General features: G+C 46.1%; 1 long non-coding RNA gene across 1 annotated transcript; it reads left to right on the forward strand.

Moving 5' to 3' along the window:
• The first annotated feature begins 9,478 nt into the window (after positions 1-9,478).
• Positions 9,479-19,338, forward strand: LOC142663392 (uncharacterized). Its single transcript, XR_012851090.1, has 3 exons — positions 9,479-9,541; positions 13,671-13,809; positions 13,928-19,338. It is a non-coding gene; the product is annotated as an uncharacterized LOC142663392 (long non-coding RNA).
• The last annotated feature ends 532 nt before the right edge of the window (positions 19,339-19,870 follow it).

Genomic DNA, 19,870 nt, shown 5'->3' on the forward strand with positions numbered 1-19,870 from the left:
ATATGAGGGAACAGGGGCATAAAGCCGGTAATATGAAGGAACAGGGACATAAAGCCGGTAATATGAAGGAATAGGGACATAATTGCTGGGGGTATATAGTGGAGCGCTGGGTATATAGTGGAGAGCTGGGTGTATATAGTGGAGCGCTGGGTATATAGTGGAGTGCTGGGTGTATATGGTGGAGTGCTGGGGGTATATAGTGGAGTGCTGGGGGTATATAGTGGAGTGCTGGGGGTATATAGTGGAGTGCTGGGGGTATATAGTGGAGTGCTGGGTGTATATAGTGGAGTGCTGGGTGTATATAGTGGAGTGCTGGGTGTATATAGTATATTGCTGGGTGTATATAGTGGAGTGCTGGTTGTATATGGTATATTTCTGGATGTATATAGTGGAGTGATAGGTGTATATAGTGGAGAGCTGGGTGTATATAGTGGAGAGCTGGATGTATATGGTGGAGAGCTGGGTGTATATGGTGTATTGCTGGGTGTATATAGTGGAGTGCTGGGTGTATATGGTATATTGATGGGTGTATATAGTGGAGCGCTGGTTGTATATAGTGGAGTGCTGGGTGTATATGGTATATTGCTGGGTGTATATAGTGGAGTGCTGGGTGTATATAGTGGAGTGCTGGGTGTATATAGTGGAGTGCTGGGTGTATATAGTGGAGTGCTGGGTGTATATAGTGGAGAGCTGGGTGTATATAGTGGAGAGCTGGGTGTATATAGTGGAGAGCTGGGTGTATATGGTGTATTGCTGGGTGTATATGGTATATTGATGGGTGTATATAGTGTAGTGCTGGGTGTATATAGTGGAGAGCTGGGTGTATATAGTGGAGAGCTGGGTGTATATGGTGTATTGCTGGGTGTATATAGTGGAGTGCTGGGTGTATATGGTATATTGATGGGTGTATATAGTGGAGCGCTGGTTGTATATAGTTGAGTGCTGGGTGTATATGGTATATTGCTGGGTGTATATAGTGGAGTGCTGGGTGTATATAGTGGAGTGCTGGGTGTATATAGTGGAGTGCTGGGTGTATATAGTGGAGTGCTGGGTGTATATAGTGGAGTGCTGGGTGTATATAGTGGAGTGCTGGGTGTATATAGTGGAGTGCTGGGTGTATATAGTGGAGTGCTGGGTGTATATAGTGGAGTGCTGGGTGTATATAGTGGAGTGCTGGGTGTATATAGTGTATTGCTGGGTGTATATAGTGGATTGCTGGGTGTATATAGTGTATTGCTGTGTGTATATAGTGTATTGCTGGGTGTATATAGTGTAGTACTGGGTGTATATAGTGGAGTGCTGGGTGTATATGGTGTATTACTCGGTGTATATAGTGGAGTGCTGGGTGTATATAGTGTATTGCTGGGTGTATATAGTGTATTGCTGGGTGTATATGGTGTATTGCTGGGTGTATATGGTGTATTGCTGGGTGTATATAGTGGAGTGCTGGGTGTATATAGTGGAGTGCTGGGTGTATATAGTGGAGTGCTGGGTGTATATGGTGTATTACTCGGTGTATATAGTGGAGTGCTGGGTGTATATAGTGGAGTGCTGGGTGTATATAGTGGAGTGCTGGGTGTATATAGTGGAGTGCTGGGTGTATATAGTGGAGTGCTGGGTGTATATAGTGGAGTGCTGGGTGTATATAGTGGAGTGCTGGGTGTATATAGTGGAGTGCTGGGTGTATATAGTGCATTGCTGGGTGTATATAGTGGAGCGCTGGGTGTATATGGTATATTGCTGGGTGTATATAGTGGAGCGCTGGGTATATATGGTATATTGATAGGTGTATATAGTGGAGTGCTGGTTGTATATAGTATATTGCTGGGTGTATATATTGGAGTGCTGGTTGTATATGGTATATTGATGGGTGTATATAGTGGAGTGATGGGTGTATATAGTGTTTTGCTCGGTGTATACAGTGTAGTGCTGTGTGTATATAGTGGAGTGCTGGGTGTATATAGTGGAGAGCTGGGTGTATATGGTGGAGAGCTGGGTGTATATAGTGGAGAGCTGGGTGTATATAGTGGAGAGCTGGGTGTATATGGTGGAGTGCTGGGTATATATAGTGGAGTGCTGGGTGTATAAAGTATATTGCTGGGTGTATATAGTGGAGAGCTGGGTGTATATAGTGTAGTGCTGGGTGTATATAGTGTAGTGCTGGGTGTATATAGTGTAGTGCTGGGTGTATATAGTGGAGTGCTGGGTGTATATAGTGGAGTGCTGGGTGTATATAGTGGAGTGCTGGGTGTATATAGTGGAGTGCTGGGTGTATATAGTGGAGTGCTGGGTGTATATAGTGGAGTGCTGGGTGTATATAGTGGAGTGCTGGGTGTATATAGTGGAGTGCTGGGTGTATATAGTGGAGTGCTGGGTGTATATAGTGGAGTGCTGGGTGTATATAGTGGAGTGCTGGGTGTATATAGTGGAGTGCTGGGTGTATATAGTGGAGTGCTGGGTGTATATGGTATATTGCTGGGTGTATATAGTGGAGAGCTGGGTATATATAGTGGAGAGCTGGGTATATATAGTGTATTGCTGGGTGTATATAGTGGAGTGCTGGGTGTATATAGTGGAGTGCTGGGTGTATATAGTGGAGTGCTGGGTGTATATAGTGGAGTGCTGGGTGTATATAGTGGAGTGCTGGGTGTATATAGTATATTGCTGGGTGTATATAGTGGAGTGCTGGGTGTATATGGTATATTGCTGGGTGTATATAGTTGAGAGCTGGGTGTATATGGTATATTGCTGGGTGTATATAGTGTATTGCTGGGTGTATATAGTGGAGTGCTGGGTGTATATAGTGGAGTGCTGGGTGTATATAGTGGAGTGCTGGGTGTATATAGTGGAGTGCTGGGTGTATATAGTGGAGTGCTGGGTGTATATAGTGGAGTGCTGGGTGTATATAGTGGAGTGCTGGGTGTATATAGTGGAGTGCTGGGTGTATATAGTGGAGTGCTGGGTGTATATAGTGGAGTGCTGGGTGTATATAGTGGAGTGCTGGGTGTATATAGTGGAGTGCTGGGTGTATATAGTGGAGTGCTGGGTGTATATAGTGGAGTGCTGGGTGTATATGGTGGAGTGCTGGGTGTATATGGTGGAGAGCTGGGTGTATATGGTGGAGAGCTGGGTGTATATAGTGGAGTGCTGGGTGTATATAGTGGAGTGCTGGGTGTATATAGTGGAGTGCTGGGTGTATATAGTGGAGTGCTGGATGTATATAGTGGAGTGCTGGGTGTATATAGTGGAGTGCTGGGTGTATATAGTGGAGTGCTGGGTGTATATAGTGGAGTGCTGGGTGTATATAGTGGAGTGCTGGGTGTATATAGTGGAGTGCTGGGTGTATATAGTGGAGTGCTGGGTGTATATAGTGGAGTGCTGGGTGTATATAGTGGAGTGCTGGGTGTATATAGTGGAGTGCTGGGTGTATATAGTGGAGTGCTGGGTGTATATAGTGGAGTGCTGGGTGTATATAGTGGAGTGCTGGGTGTATATAGTGGAGTGCTGGGTGTATATAGTGGAGTGCTGGTTGTATATGGTATATTGCTGGGTGTATATAGTGGAGAGCTGGGTATATATAGTGGAGAGCTGGGTATATATAGTGGAGAGCTGGGTGTATATAGTGTATTGCTGGGTGTATATAGTGTATTGCTGGGTGTATATAGTGGAGTGCTGGGTGTATATAGTGGAGTGCTGGGTGTATATAGTGGAGTGCTGGGTGTATATAGTGGAGTGCTGGGTGTATATAGTGGAGTGCTGGGTGTATATAGTGGAGTGCTGGGTGTATATAGTGGAGTGCTGGGTGTATATAGTATATTGCTGGGTGTATATAGTGGAGTGCTGGGTGTATATGGTATATTGCTGGTTGTATATAGTGTATTGCTGGGTGTATATAGTTGAGAGCTGGGTGTATATGGTATATTGCTGGGTGTATATAGTGTATTGCTGGGTGTATATAGTGGAGTGCTGGGTGTATATAGTGGAGTGCTGGGTGTATATAGTGGAGTGCTGGGTGTATATAGTGGAGTGCTGGGTGTATATAGTGGAGTGCTGGGTGTATATGGTGGAGTGCTGGGTGTATATAGTGGAGTGCTGGGTGTATATAGTGGAGTGCTGGGTGTATATAGTGGAGTGCTGGGTGTATATAGTGGAGTGCTGGGTGTATATAGTGGAGTGCTGGGTGTATATAGTATATTGCTGGGTGTATATAGTGGAGTGCTGGGTGTATATGGTATATTGCTGGTTGTATATAGTGTATTGCTGGGTGTATATAGTTGAGAGCTGGGTGTATATGGTATATTGCTGGGTGTATATAGTGTATTGCTGGGTGTATATAGTGGAGTGCTGGGTGTATATAGTGGAGTGCTGGGTGTATATAGTGGAGTGCTGGGTGTATATAGTGGAGTGCTGGGTGTATATAGTGGAGTGCTGGGTGTATATGGTGGAGTGCTGGGTGTATATGGTGGAGTGCTGGGTGTATATGGTGGAGTGCTGGGTGTCTATGGTGGAGTGCTGGGTGTATATGGTGGAGTGCTGGGTGTATATGGTGGAGTGCTGGGTGTATATGGTGGAGTGCTGGGTGTATATGGTGGAGTGCTGGGTGTATATAGTGGAGTGCTGGGTGTATATAGTGGAGTGCTGGGTGTATATAGTGGAGTGCTGGGTGTATATAGTGGAGTGCTGGGTGTATATAGTGGAGTGCTGGGTGTATATAGTGGAGTGCTGGGTGTATATAGTGGAGTGCTGGGTGTATATAGTGTAGAGCTGGGTGTATATAGTGCAGTGCTGGGTGTATATAGTGGAGTGCTGGGTGTATATAGTGGAGTGCTGGGTGTATATAGTGGAGTGCTGGGTGTATATAGTGGAGAGCTGGGTGTATATAGTTCAGGGCTGGGTGTATATAGTGTATTGCTGGGTGTATATATCGGAGCGCTGGGTGTATATAGTGTAGCGCTGGGTGTATATAGTGGAGCGCTGGGTGTATATAGTGGAGCGCTGGATTTATATAGTGTAGCTCTGGGTGTATATAGTGGAGCGCTGGGTGTATATAGTGGAGAGCTGGGTGTATATAGTGTATTGCTGGGTGTATATAGTGGAGTGCTGGGTGTATGTAGTATAGTGCTGGGTGTATATGGTGGAGTTCTGGGTGTATATAGTGTATTGCTGGGTGTATATAGTGTATTGCTGGGTGTATATGGTGTATTGCTGGGTGTATATAGTGGAGTGCTGGGTGTATATAGTGGAGTGCTGGGTGTATATAGTGGAGTGCTGGGTGTATATGGTGTATTACTCGGTGTATATAGTGGAGTGCTGGGTGTATATAGTGGAGTGCTGGGTGTATATAGTGGAGCGCTGGGTGTATATAGTGGAGCGCTGGGTGTATATGGTGGAGCGCTGGGTGTATATGGTGGAGCGCTGGGTGTATATGGTGGAGCGCTGGGTGTATATGGTGGAGCGCTGGGTGTATATGGTGGAGCGCTGGGTGTATATAGTGGAGCGCTGGGTGTATATAGTGGAGCGCTGGGTGTATATAGTGGAGCGCTGGGTGTATATAGTGGAGCGCTGGGTGTATATAGTGTATTGCTGGGTGTATATAGTGTATTGCTGGGTGTATATAGTGTATTGCTGGGTGTATATAGTGTATTGCTGGGTGTATATAGTGGAGTGCTGGGTGTATATAGTGGAGTGCTGGGTGTATATAGTGGAGTGCTGGGTGTATATAGTGGAGAGCTGGGTGTATATAGTGGAGAGCTGGGTGTATATAGTGGAGAGCTGGGTGTATATAGTGGAGTGCTGGGTGTATATAGTGGAGTGCTGGGTGTATATAGTGGAGTGCTGGGTGTATATAGTGGAGTGCTGGGTGTATATAGTGCAGTGCTGGGTGTATATAGTGGAGTGCTGGGTGTATATAATGGAGTGCTGGGTGTATATAGTGGAGTGCTGGGTGTGTATAGTGGAGTGCTGGGTGTGTATAGTGGAGTGCTGGGTGTGTATAGTGGAGTGCTGGGTGTATATGGTGGAGTGCTGGGTGTGTATAGTGGAGTGCTGGGTGTATATAGTGTAGTGCTGGGTGTATATAGTGTAGTGCTGGGTGTATATAATGGAGTGCTGGGTGTGTATAGTGGAGTGCTGGGTGTATATAGTGGAGTGCTGGGTGTATATAGTGTAGTGCTGGGTGTATATAATGGAGTGCTGGGTGTATATGGTGGAGTGCTGGGTGTATATAGTGGAGTGCTGGGTGTATATGGTGGAGTGCTGGGTGTATATGGTGGAGTGCTGGGTGTATATGGTGGAGTGCTGGGTGTATATGGTGGAGTGCTGGGTGTATATGGTGGAGTGCTGGGTGTATATGGTGGAGTGCTGGGTGTATATGGTGGAGTGCTGGGTGTATATGGTGGAGTGCTGGGTGTATATGGTGGAGTGCTGGGTGTATATGGTGGAGTGCTGGGTGTATATGGTGGAGTGCTGGGTGTATATGGTGGAGTGCTGGGTGTATATGGTGGAGTGCTGGGTGTATATGGTGGAGTGCTGGGTGTATATGGTGGAGTGCTGGGTGTATATGGTGGAGTGCTGGGTGTATATGGTGGAGTGCTGGGTGTATATGGTGGAGTGCTGGGTGTATATAGTGGAGTGCTGGGTGTATATAGTGGAGTGCTGGGTGTATATAGTGGAGAGCTGGGTGTATATAATGGAGTGCTGGGTGTATATGGCGGAGCGCTGGGTGTATATGGCGGAGCGCTGGGTGTATATGGCGGAGCGCTGGGTGTATATGGCGGAGCGCTGGGTGTATATGGCGGAGTGCTGGGTGTATATAGTGGAGTGCTGGGTGTATATAGTGGAGTGCTGGGTGTAAATAGTGGAGTGCTGGGTGTATGTAGTGGAGTGCTGGGTGTAAATAGTGGAGTGCTGGGTGTAAATAGTGGAGTGCTGGGTGTAAATAGTGGAGTGCTGGGTGTATATGGTGGAGTGCTGGGTGTATATGGTGGAGTGCTGGGTGTATATGGTGGAGTGCTGGGTGTATATGGTGGAGTGCTGGGTGTATATGGTGGAGTGCTGGGTGTATATGGTGGAGTGCTGGGTGTATATAGTGGAGCGCTGGGTGTATATAGTGGAGCGCTGGGTGTATATAGTGGAGCGCTGGGTGTATATAGTGGAGTGCTGGGTGTAATTGCCTGGTTATTGGACGAGCAGTCTCTGGTTTCTCTTTTCTCAATTCATTGTATATTTCATGGGAACCTGTCTGGTAGTTTTAACCCCTTGAACCGTCACCATGCGGTAATACATGATCTGACAGTATTCCGCTTTGTATGTTTTTTTCAGATGCAGCAAAATCCTTAAAATCCACTTTTAAAATGACGCACACTATATGCTAATTACTCATTAGAGGGTCATGGGGCGGTGCCGATATCCTCACGAGTCACATAGTCCTGCCTCCAAACCCACCTTTCCATGTTTGAGTGACATCTCCCTGGCTGATACAACTTTCTCGGATGTGCCATTGCCTTCTGGCACTATACACAAGGGGGAGAGCTGTGTGGCACTATACACAAGGGGGAGAGCTGTGTGGCACTATACACAAGGGGGAGAGCTGTGTGGCACTATACACAAGGGGGAGAGCTGTGTGGCACTATACACAAGGGGGAGAGCTGTGTGGCACTATACACAAAGGGGGCTGTGTGGCACTATACACAAGGGGGAGAGCTGTGTGGCACTATACAAAAAGGGGGCTGTGTGGCACTATACACAAGGGGGAGCTGTGTGGCACTATACACAAAGGGGGCTGTGTGGCACTATACACAAGGGGGAGAGCTGTGTGGCACTATACACAAGGGGGAGCTGTGTGGCACTATACACAAGGGGGAGAGCTGTGTGGCACTATACACAAGGGGGAGCTGTGTCGCACTATACACAAAGGGGGCTGTGTGGCACTATACACAAGGGGGAGAGCTGTGTGGCACTATACACAAGGGGGAGCTGTGTGGCACTATACACAAAGGGGGCTGTGTGGCACTATACACAAGGGGGAGAGCTGTGTGGCACTATACACAAGGGGGAGAGCTGTGTGGCACTATACACAAAGGGGGCTGTGTGGCACTATACATAAGGGGAGAGCTGTGTGGCACTATACACAAGGGGGAGAGCTGTGTGGCACTATACACAAAGGGGGCTGTGTGGCACTATACACAAGGGGGGCTGTGTGGCACTATTTACAAGGGGAGGGCTGTGGCTCTATCTACAGGTGTCTGTGTTTGGCACTATCCACTAAGGGGGGTGGTGTGCTGCACTTTCTACTAAGGGGGGCTGTGTGGCACTATGTACAGTGGGGGGTTTATGGCATTCTACAAGGGGAAGGTGGGGGTGCTATCTACAAATGGGGTGACACTGTCTATAGGAGGGGCTATATAGCACTGTCTACAGGGGGGCTGTATGGCACGTTCTACAGGGGGCACTATTTATAAGGGGGGGCTGCTTGTGGCACCCGAGGGGGGGGGCGGCCAAGAGTTTGCTATCGGGCCCAGTCTTTCCTAGTTACGCCCCTGAGCAGACTTTAGTGTCTCGTCTAGTTATATAATGCAAGTGGAACAGCCTCTATAGATGATGCGCTGCAGGAAAAAACATACAAAATATAATGTCGAGTGCCACTGTGTGGTCACCGCGGGGAACTGTTTACTTTCATGGATGAAGTAATAGCGCCATTATGTGGTCATCGCTGGGAAACTACTGACTATATTTTACGACCTTATTACTTATGGAAGGCTGCATTGGCTATACGTCGCAATAGCGCCATCGTGTGGTCAATGCTGGGAAATGATCACTAAATTCATTGTAATGCAGGTAGCCTGGTGATGCGCTCTGCAGCAGCGCCATCGTGGGGTCAATGCTGGGAAAAGCTCACTAAATTCAATGTAATTCAGACAGCCTTAGTCATACGCTAAGCAGCAACGCCATCGTGTGGTCAATGCTGAGAAATCTCACTAAATTGAATGTAATACAGGCAGCCTAGTGATACACTGTGCAGCATCGTCATCTTGTGGTCAATGCTGGGAAATGCACACTATATTCAATGTAATTCATGCAGCCTTAGGGATACGCTGAGTAGCAGCGCCATCGTGTGGTCAATGCTGAGAAATGCTCACTAAATTCAATGTAGTGCAGGCAGCCTAGTGATACGCTGAGCAGCAGCGCCATCGTGTGGTTAATGCTGGGAAATGCTCACTAAATTCAATGTAATGCAGGAAGCCTAGTGATACAAGGAGCAGCAGCGCGCCATCGTGTGGTCACCGCAGGGAACTTTTTACTTTCAAATTATTCCGATATTGTATATTTTAATGAATAATATAGCAATACTGCAGGGAATTTATAGACCTAGTTTTATATGATGCAGACAGCACAAAAGATGTGCAGTAGCAACAGCGGCCTCGTGTGGTCACTGTGGCAACTGTCTTGGTAGGCTATCTGAGTACCCGGAAGAAAAATGTCTGGAACACACAAACAGGAAGTGACGTTTATGACTTCTGGGTGAAGCGAGGCGATCATTCAGGTATTTACAGTCAGAATCTTTCCTGTCCGTTTATTAGGTGTCAGTGTGTGACGCATGATGCGCGTAGTATAAACATATTCAGCTTCTTTGTATGTGAGATTTTTACTAAAATGCTAATCAGGCGGATGATGAACGCAATCTGTACTATGGCCACCAGGTGGCGATATGACATAACATTATTATATTATTACCATTTACATGTTCCAGAATCAAACCTCACACTTTTTGGAGATATAAAACAGATATTTGATCTTTTTTCAGAGACCCTGTGACACCCCCCTCTCCTATGTAACCGTGTTAACACCAGTGTAGCCATAAGGGTATGTTCACACGACCTATTTTCAGACGTAATTCACAGGTGTAATTTTTTTTCCGAGTTTTTAGACGCGGAAACCGCTCCAAAAAACTCATCAAAAACAGTTCGAAAGTGCCTCCCATTGATTTCAATGGGAGGCGGAGGCGTCTTTTTCCCGCCAGCGGTAAAACCGCCTCGCGGGAAAAAGAAGCGACATGCCCTATTTTCGGGCGTTTACGCCTCTGACCTCCCATTGACTTCAATGGGAGGCAGAGAAAGCGTATTTCGCAGCGTTTTATGCCCGCGGTATGCAGGGAGAGGAAAATCTGCCTCAAACTTCCAAACGGAATTTAGAAGCAGAAATTCCGCCTGCAAAAAACTCTTACGCCTGAAAAACCGTCTCCATTACGCCTACAAACATCTGCCCGTTGCTTGCAATGGGTTTTACGATGTTCTGTTCAGACAAGGTGCAATTTTACGCGTCGCTGTCAAAATACGGCGCGTAAAATGACGGCTCGTCAAAAGAAGTGCAGGTCACTTCTTGGGACGTTTTTGGAGCCGCTTTTCATTGACTCTATTGAAAACAGCTCCAAAAACGGCCACAAAAACGCCGCAAAAACACCGCGAAAAATACGAGTGGCTTAAAAAACGTCTGAAAATCAGGAGCTGTTTCCCCTTGAAAACCGCTCCTGATTTTCAGACGTTCTTGAAGCCGCTCGCGATTTTCGCTGCGTTTTTTACGGCCGTTTTTGGAGCTTTTTTCGCTAGAGTCAATGAAAAACGGCTCCAAAAACGTCCCAAGAAGTGACCTGCACTTCTTTTTCACAGCCTATTTTTACCACGTAAAAAAACGTGTAAAATGACACCTCGTGGGAACAGAACATCGTATAACCCATTGCAGGCAATGGGCAGATGTTTGCCGACGTATTGGAGCCGTCTTTTCAGCCGTAATTTGAGGCATAAAACGCCTCCATTACGTCTGAAAATAGGTCGTGTGCACATACCCTTACGGTGACGGTCACAGTGCCCACATGACAGCAACAGTCAAGGGCCCCCATACCAAGGACAACCACCTTTCTACCAGAACAGTGACAGCCAAGGTGCTCCCATAACATTGACTGTTGCTGTTATGTGGGCACTGTGACTGTTACTGTTATGGGAGCACTATGGCTGTCACTGTTCTGGGGGAGAGTTGGTTGTCCCTGTTATGGAGGACTTTGACTGTTGCTGTTATGTGGGCACTGTAACTGTCAAAGTCCTCCATAACAGGGACAACCGACTCTCCCCCAGGAAAGTGACAGTCACAGTGCCCACATAACAGCAACAGTCAAAGTTCCCCATAACAGTTGATTAACAGCTGATGGCCACTGTTACATTGTTTGATGATGATGCAATTGATATATTCAGTTTTTTTGTCTCAAGTGATTACAACTGATGCAAAAACCGATTCAAAAATGTATCAGTTGCATCAGAATTTTTCACAATTTTTACTACAAAACCATCAGTTGTCGTTAGTTGTCATCCGTTTTTAACATCAGTTTTTACCACAATGGTCCACCAAAAAGGTTGTCTAGGGTCTGAAAATGCCACACCCCCTCTGTATATAATGCCACACCCCCCTGTAGATAACGCCACACAGCGCCCACTGTAGATTGTGCCACACAGCGCCCCCCTGTAGATAGCACCGGATACATATAGCGCTACCCCTTCTCCTGTAGATAGCGCCACTCAAGCTCCCTCTAGCATATATGGACAGTGGCGTCAGGGGTTACTCCCTAAACGGAATCCCCGGCCGCAGCATTACCAATGCTGTGGCCGGGGATTGCCTCAAGAAGGGCCCCCTGACGCCACTATCCATATATGGACAGTGACGTCAGTGTCTACTCCTTGAGTGGAATCCCCTTGCCAACTCTGGCCAGGGATTCCGCTCCAGGAGGAGATCCCTGACGTCAATGTCCATATATGGACAGTGGCGTCAGGGGGTCCTTCTTGAAGGAAACAACCTGGCCACAGCATTGGTAATAAAGTTGACTTGTTTACAGAACGCTGAGTTGGCTCCATTTTTGGTCAGGGATCTTCAAGTGTAATACTGGAAGGTTCCCATGGCTAAAGAGAGTTCAGTGCTCCAGAATTAAAGGGGTTGTCCGGGCAGGGGGCGGTTTTTCATACTGATGACCTTTCTATAGGATAGGTCATCGGTATATCATTGATGGGGGTCCGTTCCGGAAGCAGATGGCTCACAGTATAGCGGCCGTGAATGTGACTAGAGCTGCAGTTCTGCAGCACGGCCGCTATACAGTGTATGAAGCACCGCATGCCCAGCATAACATCCGGTGCCCGGAGGCAGCCCGAACAGCTGATAGGTGTGGGGTCCGGGTGTCATATTTCACCACTTATTACATTACCGGGTACATATCACAATGTAATGACCATTACTCACCGTCTGCTGGAAGTTGACATGGCCATAACCAAGAGACCATCTTTTGATCATGTTCCTGCAGACACGTATAGACAGCTCAGGCCCATCTGGACTAAACTTCTGATAGATAGAGGAAGGCCATAGGATATTGGCTGTTACTGTGCGGATCTCCACTGAAGAAGTAACGGAATATTCTCATCACACAAAGTCTGTCGTTGGGTTATGCCATCATTTTGCGATCGGTAGAAGTTTTACTGCCATATGAACCCTCGCTCTCGATCATTGCCCTCTTGCGGCTTTAACAGTCTCTACTCTTCTGGGAAGGCTTGCCACAAGATTTTGGAGTGTGACTTCACAGATGCTTTTTTTGGCTGAATGGGCACAAATTCCCACAGACAAGCACTGATATTGGATGAGTAGGTTTTGCTTGCAACCCGTGTTATAATTCATCCCAAAGGTGTTGGATGGTCCTTTGTGCAGGCCACACGAGTCACTACACAACAAACTCATCAAACCATGTCTTTATGGACCTTGCTTACAGGGGCGCAGTCATGCTGGGACAGGAAAGGTCCTTCCCCAGTAGACACTATGTATTACTGTAGGTAACGTTCAGAGGCCCAGATTCACCCATCAGACTACCAGATAACAAGACGTCATCACTCTAGAGAACGACGTGCTTTACACCTCTCCAGCTGACTCCTGGCATTGTGCAGGGGGATCTAAGGAAATCCATTTCATGAAGCTCCTGACACACAGTTCTTGTTCTGCGCCACGTTTAAAGCCACTGAGCTCTTCAGTACGACCCATACTACTAGCAATGTTTCTCTGGAGAGTGCATGGCTGTGGGCTTGATTTATGCACCTGTTTGCAATGCGTGAAGCTGAAACAGCTCAATGCGTGAAGCTCAATAATTAGGGGGGGTGTTCACGTACTTTTATCCATATAGTATTGTCTCTCACCTCCCACATGCTGTATTTTCTCCTTACTGCCAAGAGACACAGAACTAAAAATTAAAGAAGAGCTCCAGTGGAAGCACAACTTTCCATGTCTGCACCCCCACCTGACTGTATATATCACTCTACACTTCTTTTATGTATACTGTACTTACTTTTTGAACGCCTGCCTTGTCCGTGCTTTAAAAGAAGCCTCCGTCTTGATTCTTAGATTTCCCCAGCTTTCTCTTCCTCTCTGCTTTGCTATCAATCACATGACCAGCTAAAGACCATATAATTTCTTTATGCTGGGGGACACTGTGATTATTATTCTCTCTATATTCTTCTAAATAAGCTGAGAAACCATCAGTATACAGACAGGGAGGCTGCACTATATTCTGCTACACCAGTGTGACAGGAACCTGTCTAAGTATCAGTGGCAGTTGATGATAGAAGTTTCTGTTTCCCCCTGTGTATAACTAGTGCGGTACAGGAACTGCTGAAGCCTGTGATGGGTGACACATAGATCTCCGGAGACCCAAGTAGAGAAAGTAGTCACCGAGCCGGATTCACACTGCTGCTAAGCAACCGTCCCGGTCTGATATATAGAGATAAATAACAGGTGAGAGACCGACACATGGAATACCAGAATGCAGCACATGGGAGAGGTCAGTTTTGGCCGGAGTGTCCCTTTAACATTTCATAATTATATCATCTAGTTATCATCTCTTTATTTGTAGATCTCATTCGGAACCATCTACACGTCATTGTTCTTTGTGATGGATAAGGGACACATAACGGAGAAGATACTGAACGTCACCCTGGAGATAATCTACCTTCTTACCGGGGAGGTAAAATAATCCGGGACTCATGTATATGTCCTTTCTCTTATCTTTTTATCCTACGGACAATATTATAGAAAAAGCAAAAGATCACGTCATCATAATTGATTTGTAAATATAAATGCTGTAACAAATCTTCTCTGGTGCATAGATATTTATTTTAATACAATGATAGCGCCCCCTAGCATTTTGACTGCCCCCCTAATGCTGCTTCCACCTTCCTAAACAGTCCGCGGTGGACACGCATTATAAAAGTTATGATTTTTGGAATGGTGGGAGGTAAAAACGAAAATTAAAAAAACCGAAAATAGGCTGTTCATTAAGGGGTTAATGACCTATCATTCACCTGTTCTATACCTGGACTGAGTTACCTGGTGGTGGTTGCATTCAGTTATCCTTTGGATGCATTACTATGGACTGATCTGTGGGCTACAACATAAGGTGTCTTAGCCTGGGGACTGTGTTGCTCCCTCTGCAGGCGGGGTGTTGCGGTGGCACTGGTTGCCATGTGGTGCGCCACCTAATAGATTAGGGACCCACTTAAAAGAAGTCGCCATGAGGAGGCAGGTTGGCTTATACGATCAAAATGTTTACTAAGAACTTCCTGTTCATTTTGATTCTCTTGGTAGTTCCAACAATCCCGAGGTAGAGGTCGTTCATCGGGAACTGTACAGTCTGGGCCCAGGTTCAGAAGAACCTAGAGGCGTCCCAGGGCATACAAAAGACTCAGGCAGATAGAAGACGTTCTGCTAACCCTTTATTTGTGGTCGGGGATCTGGTGTGGCTGTCTTCAAAAAATGTGCGCCTTAAAGTTCTGTCTAAAAAATTTTCTCCCCGGTATATAGGGCCGTACAAGGTCATTGAGGTCCTTAACCCTGTCTCCTTCCGGCTGGAGTTACCCCCGTCTTTTCGAATATACAACGTGTTTTATGCCTCCCTCCTGAAACGCTGCTCCCCGTCCTTGGTTACCTCGAGGAAACCTCCGGTCCCTGTTCTCACCCCTGAAGAGGTAGAATTCGAGGTGGCCAAGATTGTGGATAGCAGGTTGGTCCAAGGCTCCCTCCAGTACCTGGTCTATTGGAGAGGATACAGGCCTGAGGAGAGGACTTGGGTACCCGCCCGGGATGTTCACGCTGGTGTATTGCTCAGGAGGCTCCATCTTCGGTTCCCCAATAAGCCAGGTCCACCTAGGAAGGGTCCAGTGGCCCCTCATAAAAGGGGGGGTACTGTAAAGGATCTGCCAGACACCGCTTCTGTGTCGACGCCCGTGGTTAATCAGTCTGCACCTGCTCCTAGGTCTGATAGAGTGACTCGATCTGTTACCACTCAGGCTGGTAGGCTGAGGAGTGGGAGAACCTATCACAGCCTGGCCAGACAGTTCTAGCTCCCGCCCTCGGTCTATGTATACCTTCATTTCCTGCTTGTCTTTGCCTGTGATTCTCTCTGGTTTCCTGGCTCTACTGTTCCTGCTATAACTATTCACCTCTGCTTCATATGACCCTGGCTTGACTGACCATTCTCCTGCTCTGCGTTTGGTACCTCGTACACTCCTGGTTTGACTCGTCTCGTTCACTACTCTTGTTGCTCACGGTGTTGCCGTGGGCAACTGCCCCATTTCCCTTAGCTTCTGTGTACCCTTGTCTGTTTGTCTGTCATGCACATATTGAGCGTAGGGACCGTCGCCCAGTTGTACCCCGCCGCCTAGGACGGACCGTGCAAGTAGTCAGGGACTGAGTGGCGGGTAGATTAGGGCTCACCTGTCTTCTCCCTACCCCGACATTACAATAGGATTGTATAGAAAAAAACCTAGTTTGTTATTAGCACCATTTTGGGTACTTTTTGATCACTTTTTATTACATTTTTTTAAGGATTTAAGGTACCCAAAAACCAGCAATTCTGGTGTTTTTTTTTTCTCGTTCTTTTTTAAATATGGCATTTACCCTGCAGGTTAAATAACGTTATTTTAGATCAGACTTATACGGACAAGTCCATCAATTATGTTGATTTTATTTTTTTTATATCACTTTAGAGGATGAGGGTCTTTTTTTTTTTTGGTGTATTACTAAAAACTTTAAGGGTATGTTCCCACACACCGGATACGCTGCAGATTTTCTGAAACAGAAAATCTGCAGCAGAATCTCAATAAAAACGCTGGTCAATGTGTGACAGAAATCGTCACCAAATAACGTGTTTCTTCGGCTCATTTTGCTGCGGTAATGCTGTGTTTTACCTGCGGATTTCGTTTTAAACATTGGTTATAGCAAAGTATATGTGCACCTGCGTGTTTCCGCTGCGCAAACGCTGTAAAAACCGCAACAACATAAATCTGTTGCAGAATTTCTGCTCCCTATTGAAGTCTATGGGCCAAACACGCAGGATCTCTGCACAACACGCAGCATGAGAAACGCACCGCAGAACACTTTCGCGTGACTTTTCTGCGGTTTTGTTTTCCGCAGCGCGGGCATGAGATTTTCTTATTCACTTTGCTGCTACTGTAAATGCTGTGGAATATCCGCAGAGTTCAGTTGTGGAAATTCCGCAGCATTTACGCTACGCGAGAACCCGGCCTTACTCCCTTTTTTTTTTGTAAACATTTTTTCCATCCCCCTAAGGACTTCCGTATTGCTGTGTATTGTGCTATTTACAGCCTCCTATTAAAGGGCTTAATAGGAGCACAAAGATGGCAGACCTGGGGTCCTTTTTATTAGGCCCCCAGACTGCCATGACAACCATCAACACCACGTAAGTGAGCCCGCTCCATGCTCCTCTCCTCGCGCCATAAGGTACAGTTACGTCCTGGTGCTACAAGAGGCTTAAAGCACCGGCCTCACCTACAGCAACTTCTGTATAATATACGAGCCCGTACACCAAATGCTCGGCTTTCCGAGAAAAGCCGATCAGAAACGAAGCGGCTCAGCGCTCACCTGAGCACTTCTCCTGCTTCGTTTTAGCGATCTGTGGGGGTCTCCGTGCTCGGACACCCAGTCATCAAAACTTCAGACATCTCACTATGACAAGCCAGAAGTTTTTTTGAAAGTTCAATTACCATTTTACCTGCAGAAATTTGCCTTTTTAAAAAATAAAAATAAAAAAACCCTGTGTTTTTGACCACCTAGCCCGTGTTTATTTTTTTACAGTTTATATAATCAAATGACATTGTGATCATTGTTACCAAAGTTTCCACACACCGTGACATTCCCAACCAGCTCTGCATTGTTAGACATTACCAGATTTTAACTGAGCATCACATTTTGTTTGGTTCTCCACAATTTGCCACAAACATGTTATTCCCTTTGCAGTTGGAGCAGAACGGTTCCTATTCTCCCATTATCACTGCAGTGCCAGCCTGGGCAGCCCACTCTATCTGTTTCTATATCTGACCATCCGTCTCCTGAGTGACGTGGGGGGGGGGTCTAGATTACACCCAAAAATAATAATGTCTGTGTTCCTTTGTAATTCCACCCACAAGGTTTCCACCTCCTGACAATCTTCCTCCAGTATTGCTTCTTTTACACTTCCCTTCGTATGACGTTTAACATGCAGACATTCTCCCCCACCTTTCCTATTTGTCCTGTCTTTCCGAACGAGTGTAAAACACTGAAGATTGACAGCCCAATTGTGTGAAGGGCCCGGCTATGTTTCTGCGAAGCCACCTATATCGATATGTTCCTCCAGTACCAAGGCCTCAAGCGCCCCCAGTTTTGCTTCCTAGACTTCTGCCATTTGTGAACATACACTATAGGTTGCCGTCCAATTTTTCATGTTCAGTTTCAGGAATGTGATTGACATTTTTAGGCACATGTGTCTTCAATGTTGGTTTGTAACGCACGGATCTCATTATCCTGTGACCTAATACTTCACCCACCAATATAGTCTGACGCCTCTTGATGGCTGAATCCCCTAGAACCACTTCTTATCTTGCCCTAACTTCATTACCATCCCCCCGACTACCAGCTGGGCTGTCCTCCTGGCTGTCGGGGAGAGCAGTATCCAGTATACAGTAGCTGCTCAGCAGTGCGAGTCCATTACTGTCTACAGTAAACCAACACCCCAAGTAGCTGCCGAGAAGTTAAGGTCTGTTCTCATCTGCGTCTATGGCAGTTTCCGTCAGATTTGACGGGAATAACAATGCTGTATATTGCACCACGCTCTGGCCCGATTCACCACATTGTAAGATAATGTCCTGGCTTTCAGTGGTGTGTGTGCGGCTTGTGTTCTATGTGTGCAGTCCTGGCCAAAAGTTTTGAAACAAATTTTGGTTTTCACAGTTTGCTTCTTCAGTTTTCATAGTGCTATTTGCATTAACTCTAGATTGATATGAAGAGTGATCAGATGAATTGCAATTAATAGTATAGTCATTCCTTGCCATGAAAATTATCTTAATCACAAAAAAAACATTTCCACCTCATTTCAGCCCTGCCATAAAATGACCTCCTACCATCATTTCACGTTCGCTCAGGAGAAAGTGTTAATGAGGACAAGGCAGCTGATAGAATTATAAGAGTGGACTGGTTGCTTTAAAATGGAAAGGTGCTTGAAATCAGTCTTCTTCTGTTAGCCATGGTTACCTCCATGGAAACGCGTACAGTCATCATTGCTTTGCATCAAAAGGGCTTTACAGGTAAGGACATTGCTGCGTGTAAGATTGCCCCTAAATCAACCATTTATCGGATCAAGAAGAACTTCAAGGAGAGAGGTTCGATTGCTGTGAAGAAGGCTTAAGGGCACTCAAGAAAGTCCAGCAAGTGCCAGGACCGTCTCCTAAAGAGGATTCAGCTATGGGATCAGTTTTAACAGCAGTGCAGAGCTTGCTCAGGAATGGCAGCAGGCAGGCGTCAGTGCATCTGCACGCACAGGCAGGTGAAGGATTTTGGAGATTGGCCTGGTGTCAAGAAGGGCAGCAAAGAAGCCACTTATATGGGAAGTTGTCCGTGGTCAATAGAAGTGAATAGGTCTGTAATTGCGGACCGTAATTACTGTCCGCAAGTACGGATGATTTTTACGGTTGTGTGCATGGGGCCTAAACGATCGATAAACACTAAAGCAACAAACTTTGGGAAAACCAAAATTTGTGTCAGTCTCGAAACTGTGTCATTTATAGTGACCCGGCTCCAACAAATGTTACAGGAAGTTGGTTTAGAAGTTTTCCATTAATGAATTACTCGGCTTCTCTAGATGTTACTGACACCATTTTCTTGGATAATATTTGTGAAATATCTTTAGTAAGAATAGGAAATATAAACGACTGTACAGTGTGTGAAGAAGAACAATTAATAAGTGATGGGGGAGGGGAACTATAGGCACTTTATATGAGCTTTACTGCTTGGAGTTGTGCCTAAAATTATCTTGCCTCCAGTTTTTTGGCTTTCTTTCCATGTCAAAATAATAAAAATGTTCTTGTTTGATAATCGCTGCGTCAAAATTGTCTTTAAAAAGAAAAATAATATCACATCTTTGTAATTTAATGGTCTCATTTATTTTTCTACTTGATTTATATTGACTCCTGCACCCTATAAAGAAGCAGTTAAGTGCTGAGTTCAGGAACACTACAGTGCCAGCCCATGCACCTGGGTTTGAAGCTTGCTGCGTGCCGCTGGTGTTGTAGATGGCATTCTCCTTACTTATACAAGTTTCCTGGGGATAGAACCTGCATGTTCCTGACTCTTCTGTTAGCAGAGAACTTTACCAGTGCGCTACCTCTACTGTCGAGAGCCAGCTGCAAATTATTCCAAAGATGACATGTTCTTATTCCTGCTGGAAGTAATGTTTACATTTGGTCTTATGAGGACAATAAGAAAGTCCAAATATCAACCTGAGCTGGTGGCATGGTGCATGATCAGT

The sequence above is a fragment of the Rhinoderma darwinii genome, chromosome 11 (genome assembly GCF_050947455.1).
Source record: "Rhinoderma darwinii isolate aRhiDar2 chromosome 11, aRhiDar2.hap1, whole genome shotgun sequence".
In the NCBI taxonomy this organism is placed as follows: domain Eukaryota; kingdom Metazoa; phylum Chordata; class Amphibia; order Anura; family Rhinodermatidae; genus Rhinoderma; species Rhinoderma darwinii.